Genomic DNA, 16,457 nt, shown 5'->3' with positions numbered 1-16,457 from the left:
TAATAAGCCTCCGGTGCCGTGTCCGTTAGCCTAGATGAGCGAACGGGGAGAAAAAGCCTTACCAAATCTCAGGCCGTACAGGCAAAACAGGACACGGCATCCTTGCACACACAGTGCGGACACCCGAAAAAAGATCATTGCACCAAGCGACCACCGGTCGGAACGGAACAATACCGGCCTCGGGGAAGCGAAACATATTTTTTTCTTCTTCTGCAATTAGTCTCTATTTATCGAAAAAAGTTTGTTTGCTCCCGTTTGTCACTGCGCAGCGCGCAGCGTTGATGCACCGGGCCCTTTAGGGACCCGCTCCCCATTTTCTTCCCTCGCTCTATTGCCGGATCACGGTCCGACTCTGCGGCAACATACGGAAACCGGTTGAGAGGAATAATGTTGTCTCCTGTGCCCCGTTCCGACGGCGATGCAGGTTGGCCGTCGGCCGTGGCCACGAGATTGACGGGACCGATTTGGCAGCTGGCTGCCAGGGGGGCCTTGGGTTAGGTTTTCCCGGCAAACCTCGCAAACCGGAACACCAGAGCGCTATCATTTTTATTGCCCGATCTGCTTTTCATTGCAGGTTTTTGGTGGCCCGCCATTTTTATTTTATTTCTTTGACTCTGACTTCTCGCCTTGCTGCAGTGAGCTGCAGGTTCAGGAGATTCTGGCTGCTTCTTGACCCCGGTTTGGCGCGGGTTTTATGACTCGCCGGCTGGGACCGGCCGTTTGCTGGCTCCTTTGGGTGCATTTGGCGTTTTATTTACAAATTTCGCACTCGTTCCGGGATGCCCGGCTGCAAGCGAGATGGAAATCGAGAATGCGGTCTGCATCCCCGTTTTCGAATATAATGGACTTGGGTTAGTGGAGTTGCCGTGGGGAATCACGCTCTCGGGCCGGGCTCTTTGGTGCAATGGAACTTTGGGGTTTCTGGCGTCAATAGTGAAGAATTGAAACGTAAATTTAAATCACGAATATTCGTAAATTAATTGATTAATTTTGAAATAGAGAGCAGCATCTTTGCTGTCCCTTTCGAGTGTTTCGAGAAAATACATTTATTATTTTGTGCAAGCCGCTCAAAGTATTATACACACAACCGTTGATCCCCGTTGTTTCGTCTTTAGTGGTTTGGTTTGTTTAGAGAAAAGTTAGAGCGAAAAGCATATTTGGCTTTGCGCTCAAGAGCCGGGGAGCCGGTAAATCCTGGCCGCAGAGAACTTTTCCCGAGCGCAACGCTGCTGCTGCTGCCGCATAACTAATAGGTAAGTAAATGGAAAAGTTTTATTTCTTCCAGATTGTTTCTGTTCCCTGCCGACTCCATTGGCTCAACTTTGGCAGCCCGGTTCGGCCCGGTGCCGCAGTCGTAGCATAGGAAGCATAAATGAATTTTTAATTTCTATTTACCCTGCACTCGTGCTCATTGCAATTCACTTACGATAACTCCTTTTATCGCCGCCTAGAATGACCTACTTCCCCGGGCGTGCCCTTCCGTGGGGCTGTTGTTCGACGAGTAAACAAGCCGCAAAAGCGATGATGGTTCACCCCGGAAGAAGGAACTTTGCGGTTGGCCGAACCGACCGAACCCGCCCGTCGCTGATTGCCGGAAACGGGGACGAAAAAAAGTTCGTGAGCCAAGAACACACGTAGCGCCACAGAGCGCCCATCGTAGACATCGCAGAAAGAGGCGGTAAATCAAAAAGTCCCTCCGTTGCAATTGATATCTAGGTCCCGGGCTAGCCGCCGGCCACCGGGGTACGAAGAGTGACAGCACGTGAAGGAAGAAATAATGAAAGGCTTCGTACACATTTACATCAACCCGTCTCGCTGCCCGCAGGCCGGAGCGCACACGAAGAAATGGAAAGCGAATGGCACCGGAAAGAAAGTATGCGACGTTCGTGCTTTTTAAAGATGAGCATAAACCCAAAACTCCCTAAAGAGGTCAAAAAAGCGAGATAAAGGACCCGGACAGAAAATTAACCCCCCGGGTATTGTGGTATTTATGCCCCTCGGGTCGCGTCCTCGATAGCGAGCGCAGCCGTCTCCTGTGTTGGTGTCGCCGGCAGCACCGAAGCGAAGCGTCCGAAGGATCACGGGAAAGGTGGTCACGGGAAACGATGGCCCGATCAAAGCCGGCCCGGTTGGCGAAAAAGAAAACCGAAGCATCGGAAACAATGCCCGGAAATTGCTCTTCGAGACGCCCGCCCGAAGCAACCTGGCGTCCTTTTTCACCCCACAGCACTTCCGGTTTGCTGGTTTGCGCCGGTTTGCTTTCTTCTTCCCTTGGTACCTTGGGCGCGTACCTCGGTTGGGGTTTCGGAATGATTGACACTTAAAATTATCGCTTCTGGTTTTGGTCGGAGTCGAAGGAGGTAGAAAAGGACACCGGGAAAAGTGGGTGAAGCAGTGCGAAGATTTTCCTTTGGGGTTTTGTGGGGTAGGTTAGCAAAAAGTGAGAAAATTCTCTACTGGATTGAAGAAATGGGAAGTAAAAATGTCCTTCAGGACTTTAGTGAGGGAAACGTAAAAACAAAAAACGAATAAAAACTATTTAAAAAATGTGATAATAAACTTCAAACAGTAAAAACCAATAAAAACATCTAACTACACAAAACACAGAACAAAAGAAGGAGAAACGAAAGTTATAAACATCGGCGATGAATATAAGGCAAAAATGATATCAAACATACTTAAAGGAAACAAGAACAATCTGGTAAAGTAAAGCTATTTGGCCGATGATGAAACGACCAGAAAAAAAGCACAATCAAATGAATCCATTTAAAACACTATGTTAACGCGATGAGAAAGGAAGGATTGGAACAGATAGGCGGGAGCTATAAATTCGTTCGCTTCCCAATACCACACCAACCGGTGTCTCATAGCCATTATGACACCGAACTTGGGGGGGTTTGGGAAGAATTTACAAGTACCGGCAACTTCTTCGGCATCGGTGTGCAGCGCAGGATACAGACGTGCCAAGCGGACACGCTGCTATCGAGAATGCACCGCCCGGATGCATCGCTGAGGTCCCTGCGGCGTGTTAGATGGTTGATGTAAAACAGGCGATGGAAGGCAAAGGAATGTAAAAAGGCGAAACTTGTGCAATTTGTATTCCACAGAATAAGACACAACTTTTGCTGGATTTGTCTTGCGTCTTGCGTTTTTCCGTGTTTTTTTTTTGTTGCTGCTATCCGTTCGCCAGTCCGCTACTTTACGGCAAACGTTTTGCCCCGACGGCGACAGTTTCACTATCGTTTTGTGCCAGTTTTATCTACAATTCATCGCCACCGGTCGCCCGTGTCCCTGGCGAAGAGATCCTTCCGATGCGAAGGATGAAACTTTCCGGTTTTCCGGCGCAAACACAACACACACCGGAGCGACGGGTTCTCTTCCGATAGCAACACTTTCCGATGTGGCACGCGGTGACCAAACCCACCGACCGCCCTCCCCCTGTGGCAGGTGGGAAAACCGTGTCCTTTTTCCATGGGAACCAAACGGGAACAAAACGCTCTGCTTTTCGTGGGTTTTTCGGTACGGTGAGCAGCGGCGCCACTCGTCGCTCGGCTCGGTGCTGGCGGCGCTGAAGAAAAGTTGTACTTCTGTAATAATCATATCATTGCACCTTGGCAACAATGGCACCGTTGCACCGCCTCGTGCAGCGGGAATCGAATTCCCCCCACCGGAGGCGGCGTTCGGCATAGTTTTATTGCGAAGTAGTTGACGGAGCTGCTGAAGAAGCACGCAAACTTCGGGGCCGGAGCGCACCGAGCGGCCGAGAGCCTTATCGCACGTTTTTCTCAGCTTAACTTCAGCTTAACTTTCGCTCGGGTGGGTGGCGGAGCCTTGAGAGCATGTGTTGGGCCGGCCCCACCGCCGCCACCGTGTTGTGCAGAATCCGCAACTTTGGCCACGAGGTGCATGTTTTGCGTGCGGGTTCCATCGGGACGGTAACTGTCACCTTGAACCTCCGCCGCCGGCGGGAAAGAACGCTGTGGTGCAGCGTGGAAAGCATGATTTATGGGATGCTTCTTGCCGTGCTCGCTGCCGAGTCGTGTCGCAGTTTGATGTGTACTGTAATTTTCTTCTTTGTATGAAATTGCCCAATTATTGCGATTGTACTCGGTTGCGATTGCACGTCGGAAGGGAGAAGTTTGTGTCTTTCGGGAAGCATCCATCTGGAAAGCCTGGCGCAATGGCAATGCTCGTAGTGCAGCGATTAGTAACGAAGAATCAGTGACCAATTTTGCACACGCTAACATTAGCTAAAAAGACAGTTGAAGGAAGGTCTCCAAGATGAGGTTCTGTTGAAAATTCATAAGTAAAATAGGATGTTTATAGGAATAAAAATAGGATACAATCCCAAATGAAACATCTGCCAAGCATAAAATTAAACTGTTATCGACTATCACATTCAAAATGGAAACATAAAAAGTACTTTAATATACAAAAAAAGTAATTTTGAATTCGTCTGTATTCTTATTAAATTTGTTTTTGTCAAAAATAATCTCTTCCGGTGCCGAGGCCATGCTGAAGTTTCGTCAACCATTACTGAAATACCTGCCGAGCGAAATATATTTACTTTCCTCATGAACTCACTTAAATTTGATGTTTCTGCACTGCACCTTCTCTAGACACTCTTATCGCCATCACGGCGAGTCACGAACAACAGCTTTTTGGCAAGCACTCCCCCTGTCGGGGTCTATGATTGATTTATGGACAACAATTCACAACCCGTAAAACCGGTTACACCTTTTAGTTCCCTACTGCTACGAGGATAAGAACATCCTCGGCCATAACAACCGGCCGCGTCTGGGCTGCGGGTGAAGGACATTAAATTTGCCACGATCTCAAGCAGCGATGGGCCTTCGCCTGGGCACTAGAACAATAAATAATGATTACCTGCCGCGGGTGGCCAATACCTTTTCGCAGGCATCCGGCAGGGATGGGGTCCTTATCACCAATTATAAATCAGCCGAACGATCAGTACCCGGTAAGCAGCGTGAAAAATGTCCGAAACCTTCGGCCACGGCCTCGAAATCGCTTTCGAATCCCCGTCCAAGGACACGGCCGCGCAACCCCGGTTTAATGGACCTTAAAAACGCACGCTAGCCAAGGTGATTATGTTTCCGTTTTTTCTTCTTGTGCCCGTAGTGGGAGGATCCCGATCGACATCGATCCGGTTTGCGTGCCAGAAATGGGAGAAAATCAATTATTTCACACCAGCCCCGGCCCGGAAAAAGCCCGGAAGGAGCTGCCAGAAACGTGTCTCAACCGGTCTAGCCAATTATGGGCCGCGCCGGGAGGCGGAAGAAAAAGATCCAGTCATACAAGGCTGAGGGACCCATGCTGGGTCCTGCCGGCCCACCTAGCCATCTTCGTGACGTGGCGCGACCACCGAAGGAATCTTAATTTCCGAACGGTCATAAATCAAAGTCATTAGAACAAAAAACTGTCCGGCCAAGGCCGGCCGGGCTTATGACCGGACCGGATGTTGCGGTGGGTGGCAATCTTTCCTCCCCCGGGTTCGCTTTGCGGTGGAAAAATTACAATCAATTTCCATGCCGAACCGGGCGGCGGTCAGGTGGCGGACCGTGACGTTTCAATGCACAAACCCACCCCGTTTGACCAGCATCCGGTGCTGGTCCCGCTGGTTGTTGGTCATTAGAATATCTTTCGATTTAATTTTACATCATTCATTTTTGCTCCCTTTCTCGCGCTAGGTCCCAAGAAGTCCGAAGGCGAAGGTTGATTACGGTCTTGCAAAAATGCGTAAAATCATCGGAATTCGCTTGCTGTTCTGCCCTGTTTTTTGCGCTGCCGCCGCTTGGCAGCTTCTTCGGCCAGAGATTAGCTTTTCCGAAGCGGCACGAACCTGGTGTTGGTGGCTGGCCACCACCACCGGACGGCGATAAGATCCCATCATTGATTTATGGCGCGCTTTTTCCAACCAGAAAATGTTGGTCAGTTCTTTATGCTCTCTGCCTTTCTCTCTCGCTCCCACTCTCACTCTCTCTCTTTCTCTTTCTGTGTGCGTGTCCTTACGCTGGGCACCAGTTTTTGCTACCTCTGTGCTCAATCGCCCAAAAATCGAATAATCCGTACAGCACCTTCGTGCGGCTGTGCATAAGAAGGACATCCGTGTGGCGCGAAACGAATTGGCAACCGAACAAAGCCACTGTGGTTCCCCGGTTCCCCGGTCCGGCCCTGTCTCCTCACCGGATCACCGGTCTCTCCCAGGACGTGGTTGGTTACCACAGGACAATCATGATGGGCGATGATGATGAGTTGTTCATTGTTTGGCTTCGAAGCTCGCTTACGGTGAGTTTTAGAATTTGGAGGTCCGAAGGAGCAAAAAATCACACCAACACCGAGACACGTGTACACCAGACACGGGTGGCAGGACATTGTCGGGCCGGTGTGCTCTGTTTGATTAGGGTTATTTGGATGTCGTTTTCTTCTTCGCCTAGCCGGCCACCGGAAGATGAATGCAGATCCGCAGCGAAAGGATACTTTGTGCGCGTATCCTTTGCCAACCTGCGTGAAAAGGGTTTTCTCCGGTGGAACGAATCTTGATTGTGTTTTCACAGCACGTACCTCAGTGGGAAGATGTCCTGTACGGAGCCGGCTCATCCTGCTTAAGGTTTTGGTTCTTTCTCCGACGTTTTCGTTGGGTGAATTAACATGAAACAAAGATGTGCGTTCGATTTCGAGGGACCTTTGGGTTTGGTTCAATGATGCGTAAGCAGTTCAAGGGAAGATGATCAATGCGAAGATATAAAAGCGATTTTCCACATTTCAAAAGTATGGTTCACTGTTCAATATTTGTCTGTCCAGATGAGTTTCCAGTTGATTTCAAAAAGCTCTGGCGAGAATCCTGTCGAAAGTAGTCCTATGACGTTTCCTCTATTCCGGGCGTTTATTAAAACGCTAATGAGCCAATTTTGTGGTTCATTAAAACGTGGCCATGTACTACGAAAAAGCTTTTTCTCTCTGGCCTATTATGGTGCTGCTGCGCTCAGTGAGATCGGTCCCTTTTGCAATCGAAATAAAGAGGGATCCAGTGGCGCCAAAAATTATTCCTACAGAGTCACGAATGTACGGTTTTAATTATGGCAGTCCTTCAGCATTAACGTTTACCAAAAACTAACCGCTTTTCCCCGCTATAACGGCCCATTGAAAACGGGCTCATTTTGCTGCCCGGTCGGTGGCTGGCCGTTAAATGAAAATGGCTGCCCCAGAAATACAGAGCTTTTGGGGTGATTTACAAAAAATGGGGAACTTTCAGACCCGTCCACCGCAGCACTGGAAAGCAATCAACGGGCCGCAGCTTCAGAAAGGCTCCGGGACCACTCCGAATATGCTCCGGAAACGCGTCCGCAGCGGAAGGGCGGAAAAGCTGTTGATAAAACTTTTCAATCGTCGCCCATCTCGGGAGGGCAAGTTTGTAGGATGTTTCTATACGCGCGCGGTGCACCTGAGATACGCTGGCTCCTGGCGCAGCCTTAGGTGTTTGAAAAGGGCCAACACAGAGACCAGGTGGTGAGTGCAGTTGTTAGTTTATTTATGGTTATTGAAAATCCTGCACCGCAACGGGAATGTCACAGCACGGGGCCGAAGGAAACTGGTGAAAATGTTTGACAAATAAAAATTCTAAATTGCAACTTCCAGTTTGGGGTTTGGTTGTGGCTCTTGAGCTGTTTCTATTCACAGTTTTACCTCGCAAAAAAACTGGTCGAAAGGTTGCTAAAATAATGAGAAATGTTTACATTTTAGTTGGAAGCCTTGTAAATTAATTCGAACCTATGCTGTGATTGTGTTTCACTGAACGAAAGGCCTTGAGCCTGTAAATAAAGATAAGAAAAGGCTTTTCAAGCACCGGCACCGATGCAGGACGGCGATCCGCAACCTGATGGTCGGTTTATAAAACTTCTCGATGTACTAACCCGATGTGATAAACAAGTTTATTTTACCGAACACCCCGGGCCCGCCCCGAATGGCCAATTTTCCAACCGACCCCAGACCGATAGTCCCCGGTAAAGCTCGGTGAACACTTTACAACTTGTTCCTTCGGCTTCGGCGACTCGACCGGGTCAGCAGCTTGGGCTTGGCGCTCGGCTGGGGATCGTTAGCAACATGGTGTCTGTGTTTCGTTTCGTTCCTTTTTCGCGTACCATTTAGCTTTTTTCCACCACTGCTGGTGTTCATGCGCCAATATCCTCCACCGACCGGACTCGGTTACCAAAATCTGGTTTTCCAAGACGTCCGATCCACACCAGCCTCCCCCGGGGAAAACTGATCGCCAGCCGCTCCCGAGAAGTCCGGTCCGGTTTCCTTTTTATCCGAGAAGAAAAACGGAAGAAAAATCCGGTGGGCGAAACTTCCATCCAACGCTCGGATGCACTTCCCGCTGCTGAGCGTTTGTTGGCTGTTTTGTTGCAAGTTTTGCGCATTCCCATTTCGCCCCAAGCTTGGTTGGATTAATGTTAGTTTATTTCGCTGTTCCCATTCTTTTCCTTGCGTTTTTCCTCACATCCACAACTTTACGCTGTTTTTATGTTCCGTGTTCCTTCCGCGAACTGTGTTTACGAGTTCGTTTCGGACCGGGAGCTCCGAAATGAGTTTCCGCTGGCCGGTTTCGGGGAGTTTTTCACATGTTTTGCTCAAGCTCATTTTTCTGCTTTTCATCTTTTTAGGGAGCATTTTTCCTTTTTTTGCGTTCGCGCCATATGTACACTACCGCCGCATGTCAAGGATTTCTCATTTGCACCCAGCCTCACTTCCCCGTGGCCGTGGACAGACCCACACTTGAACTTCACCTCATCAATAACACGCGTCGCAAACGCCCAGAAATGCGCGCGTAATTGTGTGCTCCGCGGGAAAAGATTGCGCAAAACCAATAAGCGTGGAAAACTCGGTGGACGAGAGAAGAATTTTCCAATTGCGACGGGCAAAAGTTGGGTCGCAAAACTCGAAACTGGAAAAGTGCGCGCGATTTCACCGAGTTCACTTGAAGTACGTCTGCTCTTGTAGTACACAGCACGATGATCCACCGGAGTCCTGGGTCCAGCGTGGCACCAGAAGTCATCGTCTTCGGTAATGGGTTGTTTTATGGCTGTGTTTTCCCCTGTCCCGGCTCTTCTCGGAACCTCGGTAACGAGAGACAGATATTGAGGCAGCAGGGCAACAGCGGAACCTCGGTTGTTGTCCGGAGAAATAAAAGAAATGATATTTCATTATCGAAAGTAATTAAGGCGAAGTGTAGTAGAATCTGACGTTTACGAGTGCTGCGGCCCCGTCGACCGGCGTCTGGAAAACTTTGTCGATGCGCACCAACAAGCAGAAGACAAATGGCACCAGCCCGGGCGGCGGATGGACGATTGATGACCCGCTCGTTCGTTTTAATGCCCGCGAACGGATTGTGAGGTAGCAGCCGAGGTCTGCGACCACTCTCGGCGACCTTTCGCTGGAAACACCGGGTACCGGTACAGTTGTTAACGCATAATAGTGTTGTAAAGTGCGATCAAACAAATCTGTTCTGCAGCTGGCGGCTCTTGCTTTCTCCCATAAAACTCCGTCATAAGGAGCTGCTCGGGGTTCTTGGTGGGGCGGGTTCTTAAAATCGCGCCAAGTGCCCGGGCTGGTGGGGTAGAAAAAAGCTTGCAACGAAACACCGCTAAAAGCATTTATCTGAAATTACTGGGTGACAGCTTTTATGATACCCGGCGTTTAATGCTGGCTAATTACCATCCTTGGCGGCGAAGGGGAATAAAACAGCGTCCGCAAGTCGCTCAACCGGAGCCTGGCCCCGGAGCTGGGGGACCGTATTGATGTCGGACATAATGGGTCTGTGATTGAACATAAGCGACATCAATGGCCTTTGCGTAGGTAAACGACCATTTGACAGCTGTTTTGTTTGCGATCAAATGCTCCATCAGCTTGGTTGGTTCAATCGGCGATCGGTTTCGGTCGATGAAAAGGATGCTTGAATACGATGTCAAATGCATTTTAATTGCTTACATTCAAGGGATCAATCAAAGTTAATATTGTTTATTGCATCATTTTTAGTGAACATTTTGAATGTGTTTGGTGCGTAACATAAACAAAATAGAATTCAACCCAATCAAAGCTAATAACATTCGTCCATCGGGAATTGTGTCCATCCACTGATCGACGTACATTTAATCATAACGCAGCAAGTATCGACAACTGACCAGCCTTCAAGAGGCTATAAACTGTGCATTTTAAGGTTGAGACATGATACGAACGGATATCCCCGAAGGAAGCTCTTAAGCTCGAACGGCCTGCCAAGGAATCGCAGAAAGGAATGCCAAAAGAGCACACCAGTGCCATAACCACACACACCGAAATGTGGAGCATTTCTCGTACGACAAGATTCCGATTCCATCCCGGCATTGCAGATTGTCACATAATATTTGGACAGTCTGGACTCCGGAGCAGAGACGATAGTCCGCAGCGACCGGTGGACCGGAGTCGTAGTAGAAGCCATGAAACTAAGATAATAATAACATTCGAGATGTGTCACCACATCGTACCGCCGTCAGTGCAACCGACAGCCCGGCGAGGACTACCGACCGAGGACGCCGTACGCCGGAAAATGGAAATCTCCGGAAAGTATCTTCAGGTGTGCACAGAGTAATAATCATAATAATATGTTTGGAATTTAATTTTCCACCGGACACATTCCGGTGGGACGCTCCCGTGACCAGCCAGCCGTTTGGGGCGGAATGGCGACGTACGGTGTTTTGGCTTCGGCACGGCCATGACAGGACCACGAGCCTGACAGTATAATGCTCTTCGATGGCGCACAAAGTTTTGGTTCCGTCTAAGTGCCCGAAGCATAGCGGGAGCCGTACCGTAGTGCCGTTGGTCAAAACGTAGCTCAGGAAGCTCTTTATTGATATTAAACGCATAAAAAGGTTTGTCGAACTATTTTATATGAAGTAATCGAAAATAAAATTGTCCAAGCCAAAACTATATTTGGTCGCGATGCGTACTTCCATATATCTCTTTTCCCATTTCTCAACCCATTTCTAGGCCATTCTCACTCTACAATCCTTTACTGGGACTGGTTGGAAGTTACCATCGGTAGGGACGACGCAGGACCGAAATGTCTAATCTTAGGCCGAACCCCTTACCCGTGCCGTACCTTCATGCTCAACAAAGGACCACCGAAAGGCGCGTATTGTTTTGAGAGGACAGATTTATCGAAAACGAATTTATTTTCAATTCCATAGTTTCCGCCGCTACTCATCAACCACCGCCGTGCAGGTCCTTAATCCTTCCACTCCTTTCTGTTTTTTTTTCGAAGGACAATCTTTTCAGTTGATTTGCGCCATTGTAGGCATCATTGTGAAGACACTCGGGCACAGGGGCCACGGTGGATGACGATGATGATGTCGACCGGATGCCGGGATGGTGATGGATTGGGAACCGCACCGGGAACCCGAGGGAAGGTGTTTGTATTTGGTATCAACAGTGAGCCCCGGTAAACACAAAGCCCAAACGGGCCAGCAGTTCCTTGGACCGCGAATTCTGTGACGGGATGGGAAAACTCAAAAGGATTCGCTTTTTTCCCCAGGTCGCTCTCTCGCTTACCCTCTTAACCTCCTTTACATTCCCCGTCAGCTTGAGCAGCTTGGAAAGCTTGGGTCCAGAACCGCAAGGACCGTGGATAGGTGCGCCGAAGGACGTAATGCCCGCTGGGATGCAAGATCCGATTTTCGATGCTACTTACCAGCAGCGGCGGCCTAGCACAACGAAAACATAATGGGCACGGCCTCCGTGTAAACAGTGGGCCGTATGTTTGGTATTTGTTTGCATTGGCTTTTGGGGGCTTTCGGTTAAGAAGGATGAAGAAAGCGGGACCGATCGCGGGACCGGTGCCATTTTATGCGAGAATGTGTGAAACTAGATCAAGAAGCTGTCGGTTTTTTTCCGGCTCTTCAGTGACGCTCCAAGTGTCCGTGTGCGGTTATGAGATAAAGTGCACAGATCCCGATCTTCGCTTCGAGAGGCGTTCGTTTTTTACTCCCCATTCAGGCCAACACACCGTGAACGCCGGAAGTTTCGAGAGTAGCTTCCGCCGTGGAATTACGTCTCTGAGGTTGCTGGTAAAAAGTGTACGCCAGATGCGCTCTCTGCATGTGAACAGAGCAACATCTTCGCCGTCTGGAAACGGACCTATTGCGACTTGAGAACAGCAAATCCTTATTTAATATTGCATAAAAAAACTTCTTTGAAAATAATTTGAACTAGAAACTACTAGAACTACTGGTAATATTTTAGGCTTTTTGAAACACAGCCTTGAAAATATTCTTCCATCGTTTACCATTCCATTAAATTGACGCGTGTTCGTCTCGAAGCACAGGGTCGATCGGAAAAAATCAAAATCATCAAGCGGAAAACATATTTTCCTGTGGTCGTTAATACAAGGCAGCGGCGAATGATTCAATCAACGAAATCGCGATAATACCCCGCGATTTCGTTTTAAGGCGCGTGATGTACATTTAATGAAACTGTATTCACTGACTCCACTGGCAGCTTACCATCCTTCAGGAAGTGGTTGAATTTTCACTCTCAGCCAACGCACACAAACCGGGCGGCCCGGGTGATGCTCTTTTTCAGGAATTCAATTTTCCGGCAAGCCACCCAAACGGGGCGCTGCCGCCAGCCGGTCGTCGAAACCGACAGCACCCATGCCGGCAACTATCTGATTTTGGCTCGCTCGTGTTCGTGGGGCGGTCCGTAATTGGCGCGCGCGAGTGTGGGAGTGTGAAGTGGGAAAATTAGATGAAAATGAGAGACAAATATTGTGAACCATCGGTGATCGGCGAACACGGCGGCGTACCCACGGCTGGTGCCAACAGGCGGATACCGTTTATTTGTGCCACCTAAAGCCGTGACTATATCGTGAGTCGATCGACACGGTACGGGCGAGAGATTTGCGCTCGCTCCTGTCACTCGCAGCCACTCGTGGCAACTAATCTCGTTTTGTGCAACATAATTTTAATCAATTTCCACGCATGTCGCGAGAACGCCGGGTGCCATTTTCGGCTTTTGTGTGCGAGAGATTTTGGGATCAGTGCCAAAAGCTGTGGATCCGGAGCCAGCATAGAACCCTTCAACGGTTGCATGCAGCATGCATGCAGAGTCCTTATTTAACACAAACTGCACTGCAGATGATGAGCGAGAGATTTATGGTTCAGTAATTATGCTAAAAGGTCCTTGATCTCGGGCTTGTTTCGTTTTCGGCCCATTTTGGCCCCCTCCCTACATTGTAACATACACCAGAGAGAGAGAGAGAAAATCACATTGTGTTCTTCCAAGACCCAGAGAAAAAAAAAAGAAACGAACGTCTCCGTTGCGGTTACTTTGGCGAGTTTCGGCAGCAAGCCTGGTGTAGAATGTTGGGCCCGAATAAAACATTAGAGCACCTAACAGCCCACTAATGGGGCCAGCCATGTGGCCAGCGGGTTTTTCCGTCCCTTATGCTGGTGCCCGGGTGCTTACAGCAACCGCAAGCCGCACCGTAATCCGGTAATTTATCCAACAGGTTAAATCGATCATACCGAAATGGTTTAGCAGCATGGAAAACAACGGACCGTAGTGGGGCCTTCCATTTATGAGGCACGCACACGCAACTTTCGAGTGCTAATGCGTTCGGTGCATGATACTTTTGCGGCCGTTTGCGACTTACCATAAGCCGTTAAGTGGTGGTCGCGGATCTCCAGTCGGGATAAATTATTAGATAGTTTTAAGCGAATGTGGTAATTTTTGAACTCGGAAATGCATTTGGGTTTCGAATAAAGTGCCCGAATTGTGAATGGCGAGCATTCGTTCTCTTAATTTGATGCACAAAAATGCAACTGCACAATGCAAGGAAACGATGAATAAATTTTATGCAATCATTTCTGTGCAATAATTCTTTTGCTTCCGATGTGCCAATATTGAGCTGTTGAATCAGGGCTTTAATTTATAGATTTTATGGCAAAAAGATTGACTTGTTGGAGCAATGCGGCGCAGACAGAACAAATAATAAAACCTAATTAACATGGCTCACAGTAAGTAAATGAAGCGGTAATTAATTTTGCAATCAGGATAGATCAGGGTATATCAAAAACTTGTAAACACTGGGAGACAAACACATGGCAGTATTGTGGATTTTCCATTATCTAGTAATTACAATGTTAACTTTGCCCTGGAAACATTCAAGAATTGGTCTTCAAACGGCTCCGTATCTCTGTAGCTCGTTACTAGCGGCTCTAGTGCAGAGGTCGCCAGTGCGCACCATAATGTTGTTCGCAGTGTTGCGGTTGGCGACAACATGATTATGTTGTAGCGACGGCAAATTATGTTTATATTTTTGCAACGAAACATCGAAGAACAACAACGAAAAACGGTCGATCGGCTGACGGTAGCCATCCCGGCACAGCCCTTATCCTGCGCGGCAGGCGCATGTGTCCCGCATGAACAGGCGATCCGGTGCACCTTCGCTAAAGCAGCATAAAATCTGCGGACCCTTCGTTTCGGCTTAAAGGTAGCCTCCCGTGCACATGCAGCCTCCGGGCTGGCGTCACGTCACCCGGGTACGGGAAAGATGTAGTTTCATATTTCAGCCGAACAGCTGGTCGGTGCATGTTTGCCCGCTTCGGAGGGCCAGCCCAAGCCCGCACCGCGGACCGAGCGGTCCTTTCCTCCGGCATAACATAAACTGCGCGGCGCCACGTTATGGAATATGCGTAGCGCCCAGCTGCGAAGGGACACGGGATCGGCTTTTTTGGGTGAGCCCAACCGGCCTTAGCGAAACCACGATTATTGAATGATAATTGAAGCGTTGACAGGGGCGCAAATCGCAAGAGGGTGACGAAACATACACATTATGATGCCTCCCCGCGTACGCATCGGCATCAAATCCGATACCCTCCCCGGAGCCAGCCCGTTCGAGCAGGATTTTGGTGGTCGATTGGTCGTTTGGTTGCGAGTGTTCGAGCTTGACTTTTATTGAAAAAATGTTAGCCCTGCCGCTGGAGTGAAGAGGGCCAGCGAAAACAATCATATCATAAAACCGTTCCGATACGTTTAGCGTGCCAAGCCGCCGGGTGATGTAAAAAGGCGATTGTTTGTTGGAACAAGGGGCGATGCGATCTGTCGGAAAAATTGGCAGCAGTTTGTTCGACGCATTTTTAGTTTTTTTTTTCGATTCCATGGAGAAAGTATTAATTTTTCCAATATCAGTTTTGTTGATTCTACATCACATTACGGACCCGGGGTTGGATTTCTTGGTGATTAAAACCCCGCAGGTTCACGGGAAGTACGTGCAAAAGCTGAGCAAACATATTAAATTCGTTTCGCGTAACTTTGGTTCACCGAACGAATGCTTCGAATTCAGTTTAAAATGAGGTTTTGAAGTGAAAAATCATTGCAAATTTAAATGTAACATGAAACGGAAATGTTGTCTCGAATTCCAACGAATTCAAGTTCTACCGATTGCTTCATTGAGCTCTTGGTATCGAAAACGAGGGATTTAATTATACTGGAAATGGATCTGTTTGTGAAAAGCTTAATTAATATTTTTAGGTTGTGCTTTACAAGAATTTTTGACAGCATACCATTACGGTTGATATTTTATACATTGTTTGATCAGCAAATCCGATACCATTAAATTTATGCGTTGTTATATTCACGTCGTACCTAAAAAAAACCTGCAAACAGCGTGTTGTCAAACACGAAGATTACACCAGTAACTATAGCAGTAAAGGTGCTTTCAATGCGCCACTTACATTGTTGGCCAGTGCTTCTGTACTCAGTAACGAGCATTAGCGAATGACTTCTTCACTTCCCTCTAATCGTTCGCTTCAAGCTCAACGCTTTTCATTTCATCCTAGGAAAAATTAAAACCACGCGAGGGAAAACCGCTTCCCAGAAGCGTCCACCGGCGTCATCGAAATCTGCTCACAGAAATTGTGTCGCATCATCGCATCGTTTATTAAATTTACATTAAACGTATGAATTTCAAGCGTGCTCGCCTGCACGACGACGAATTTTCTAATCATCCATATTTCCAACCATCCATCAACGATGACGCCGTTCGTCCTTCCGTTGCCTTTTTTCTGCTAACGAGTCACGATCGCTCTCCAATATCCGGGAGAGCAGGGTGGTGCCAATATTGCTCCACACCCTTCATTCACGCGGATTAGGATGTTGACGGCACGGCGAGACTTCGCTCGGCTGCGCTCGGTGAGTTTTCCCGAGTCACAGGAGATGCATTTCCCAGCGAAGCCCCAGCTTCGCGGGGTGAAACATATTAATAAGAAGCATAATGTAAAAGTGTGTAATGTCGTGCTATCAGCCACGGTATCACACCGAAGGGGAGATATTTTCCGTGTGGAAAACACGGTCGAGATCCCCACCGGAACCGGGCTGCATGCTGGTTAAGAAGTTGGTGTGTG

This window comes from Anopheles bellator, chromosome 1 (genome assembly GCF_943735745.2).
Source record: "Anopheles bellator chromosome 1, idAnoBellAS_SP24_06.2, whole genome shotgun sequence".
Taxonomy (NCBI): domain Eukaryota; kingdom Metazoa; phylum Arthropoda; class Insecta; order Diptera; family Culicidae; genus Anopheles; species Anopheles bellator.
This window is presented reverse-complemented; position numbering follows the sequence as displayed.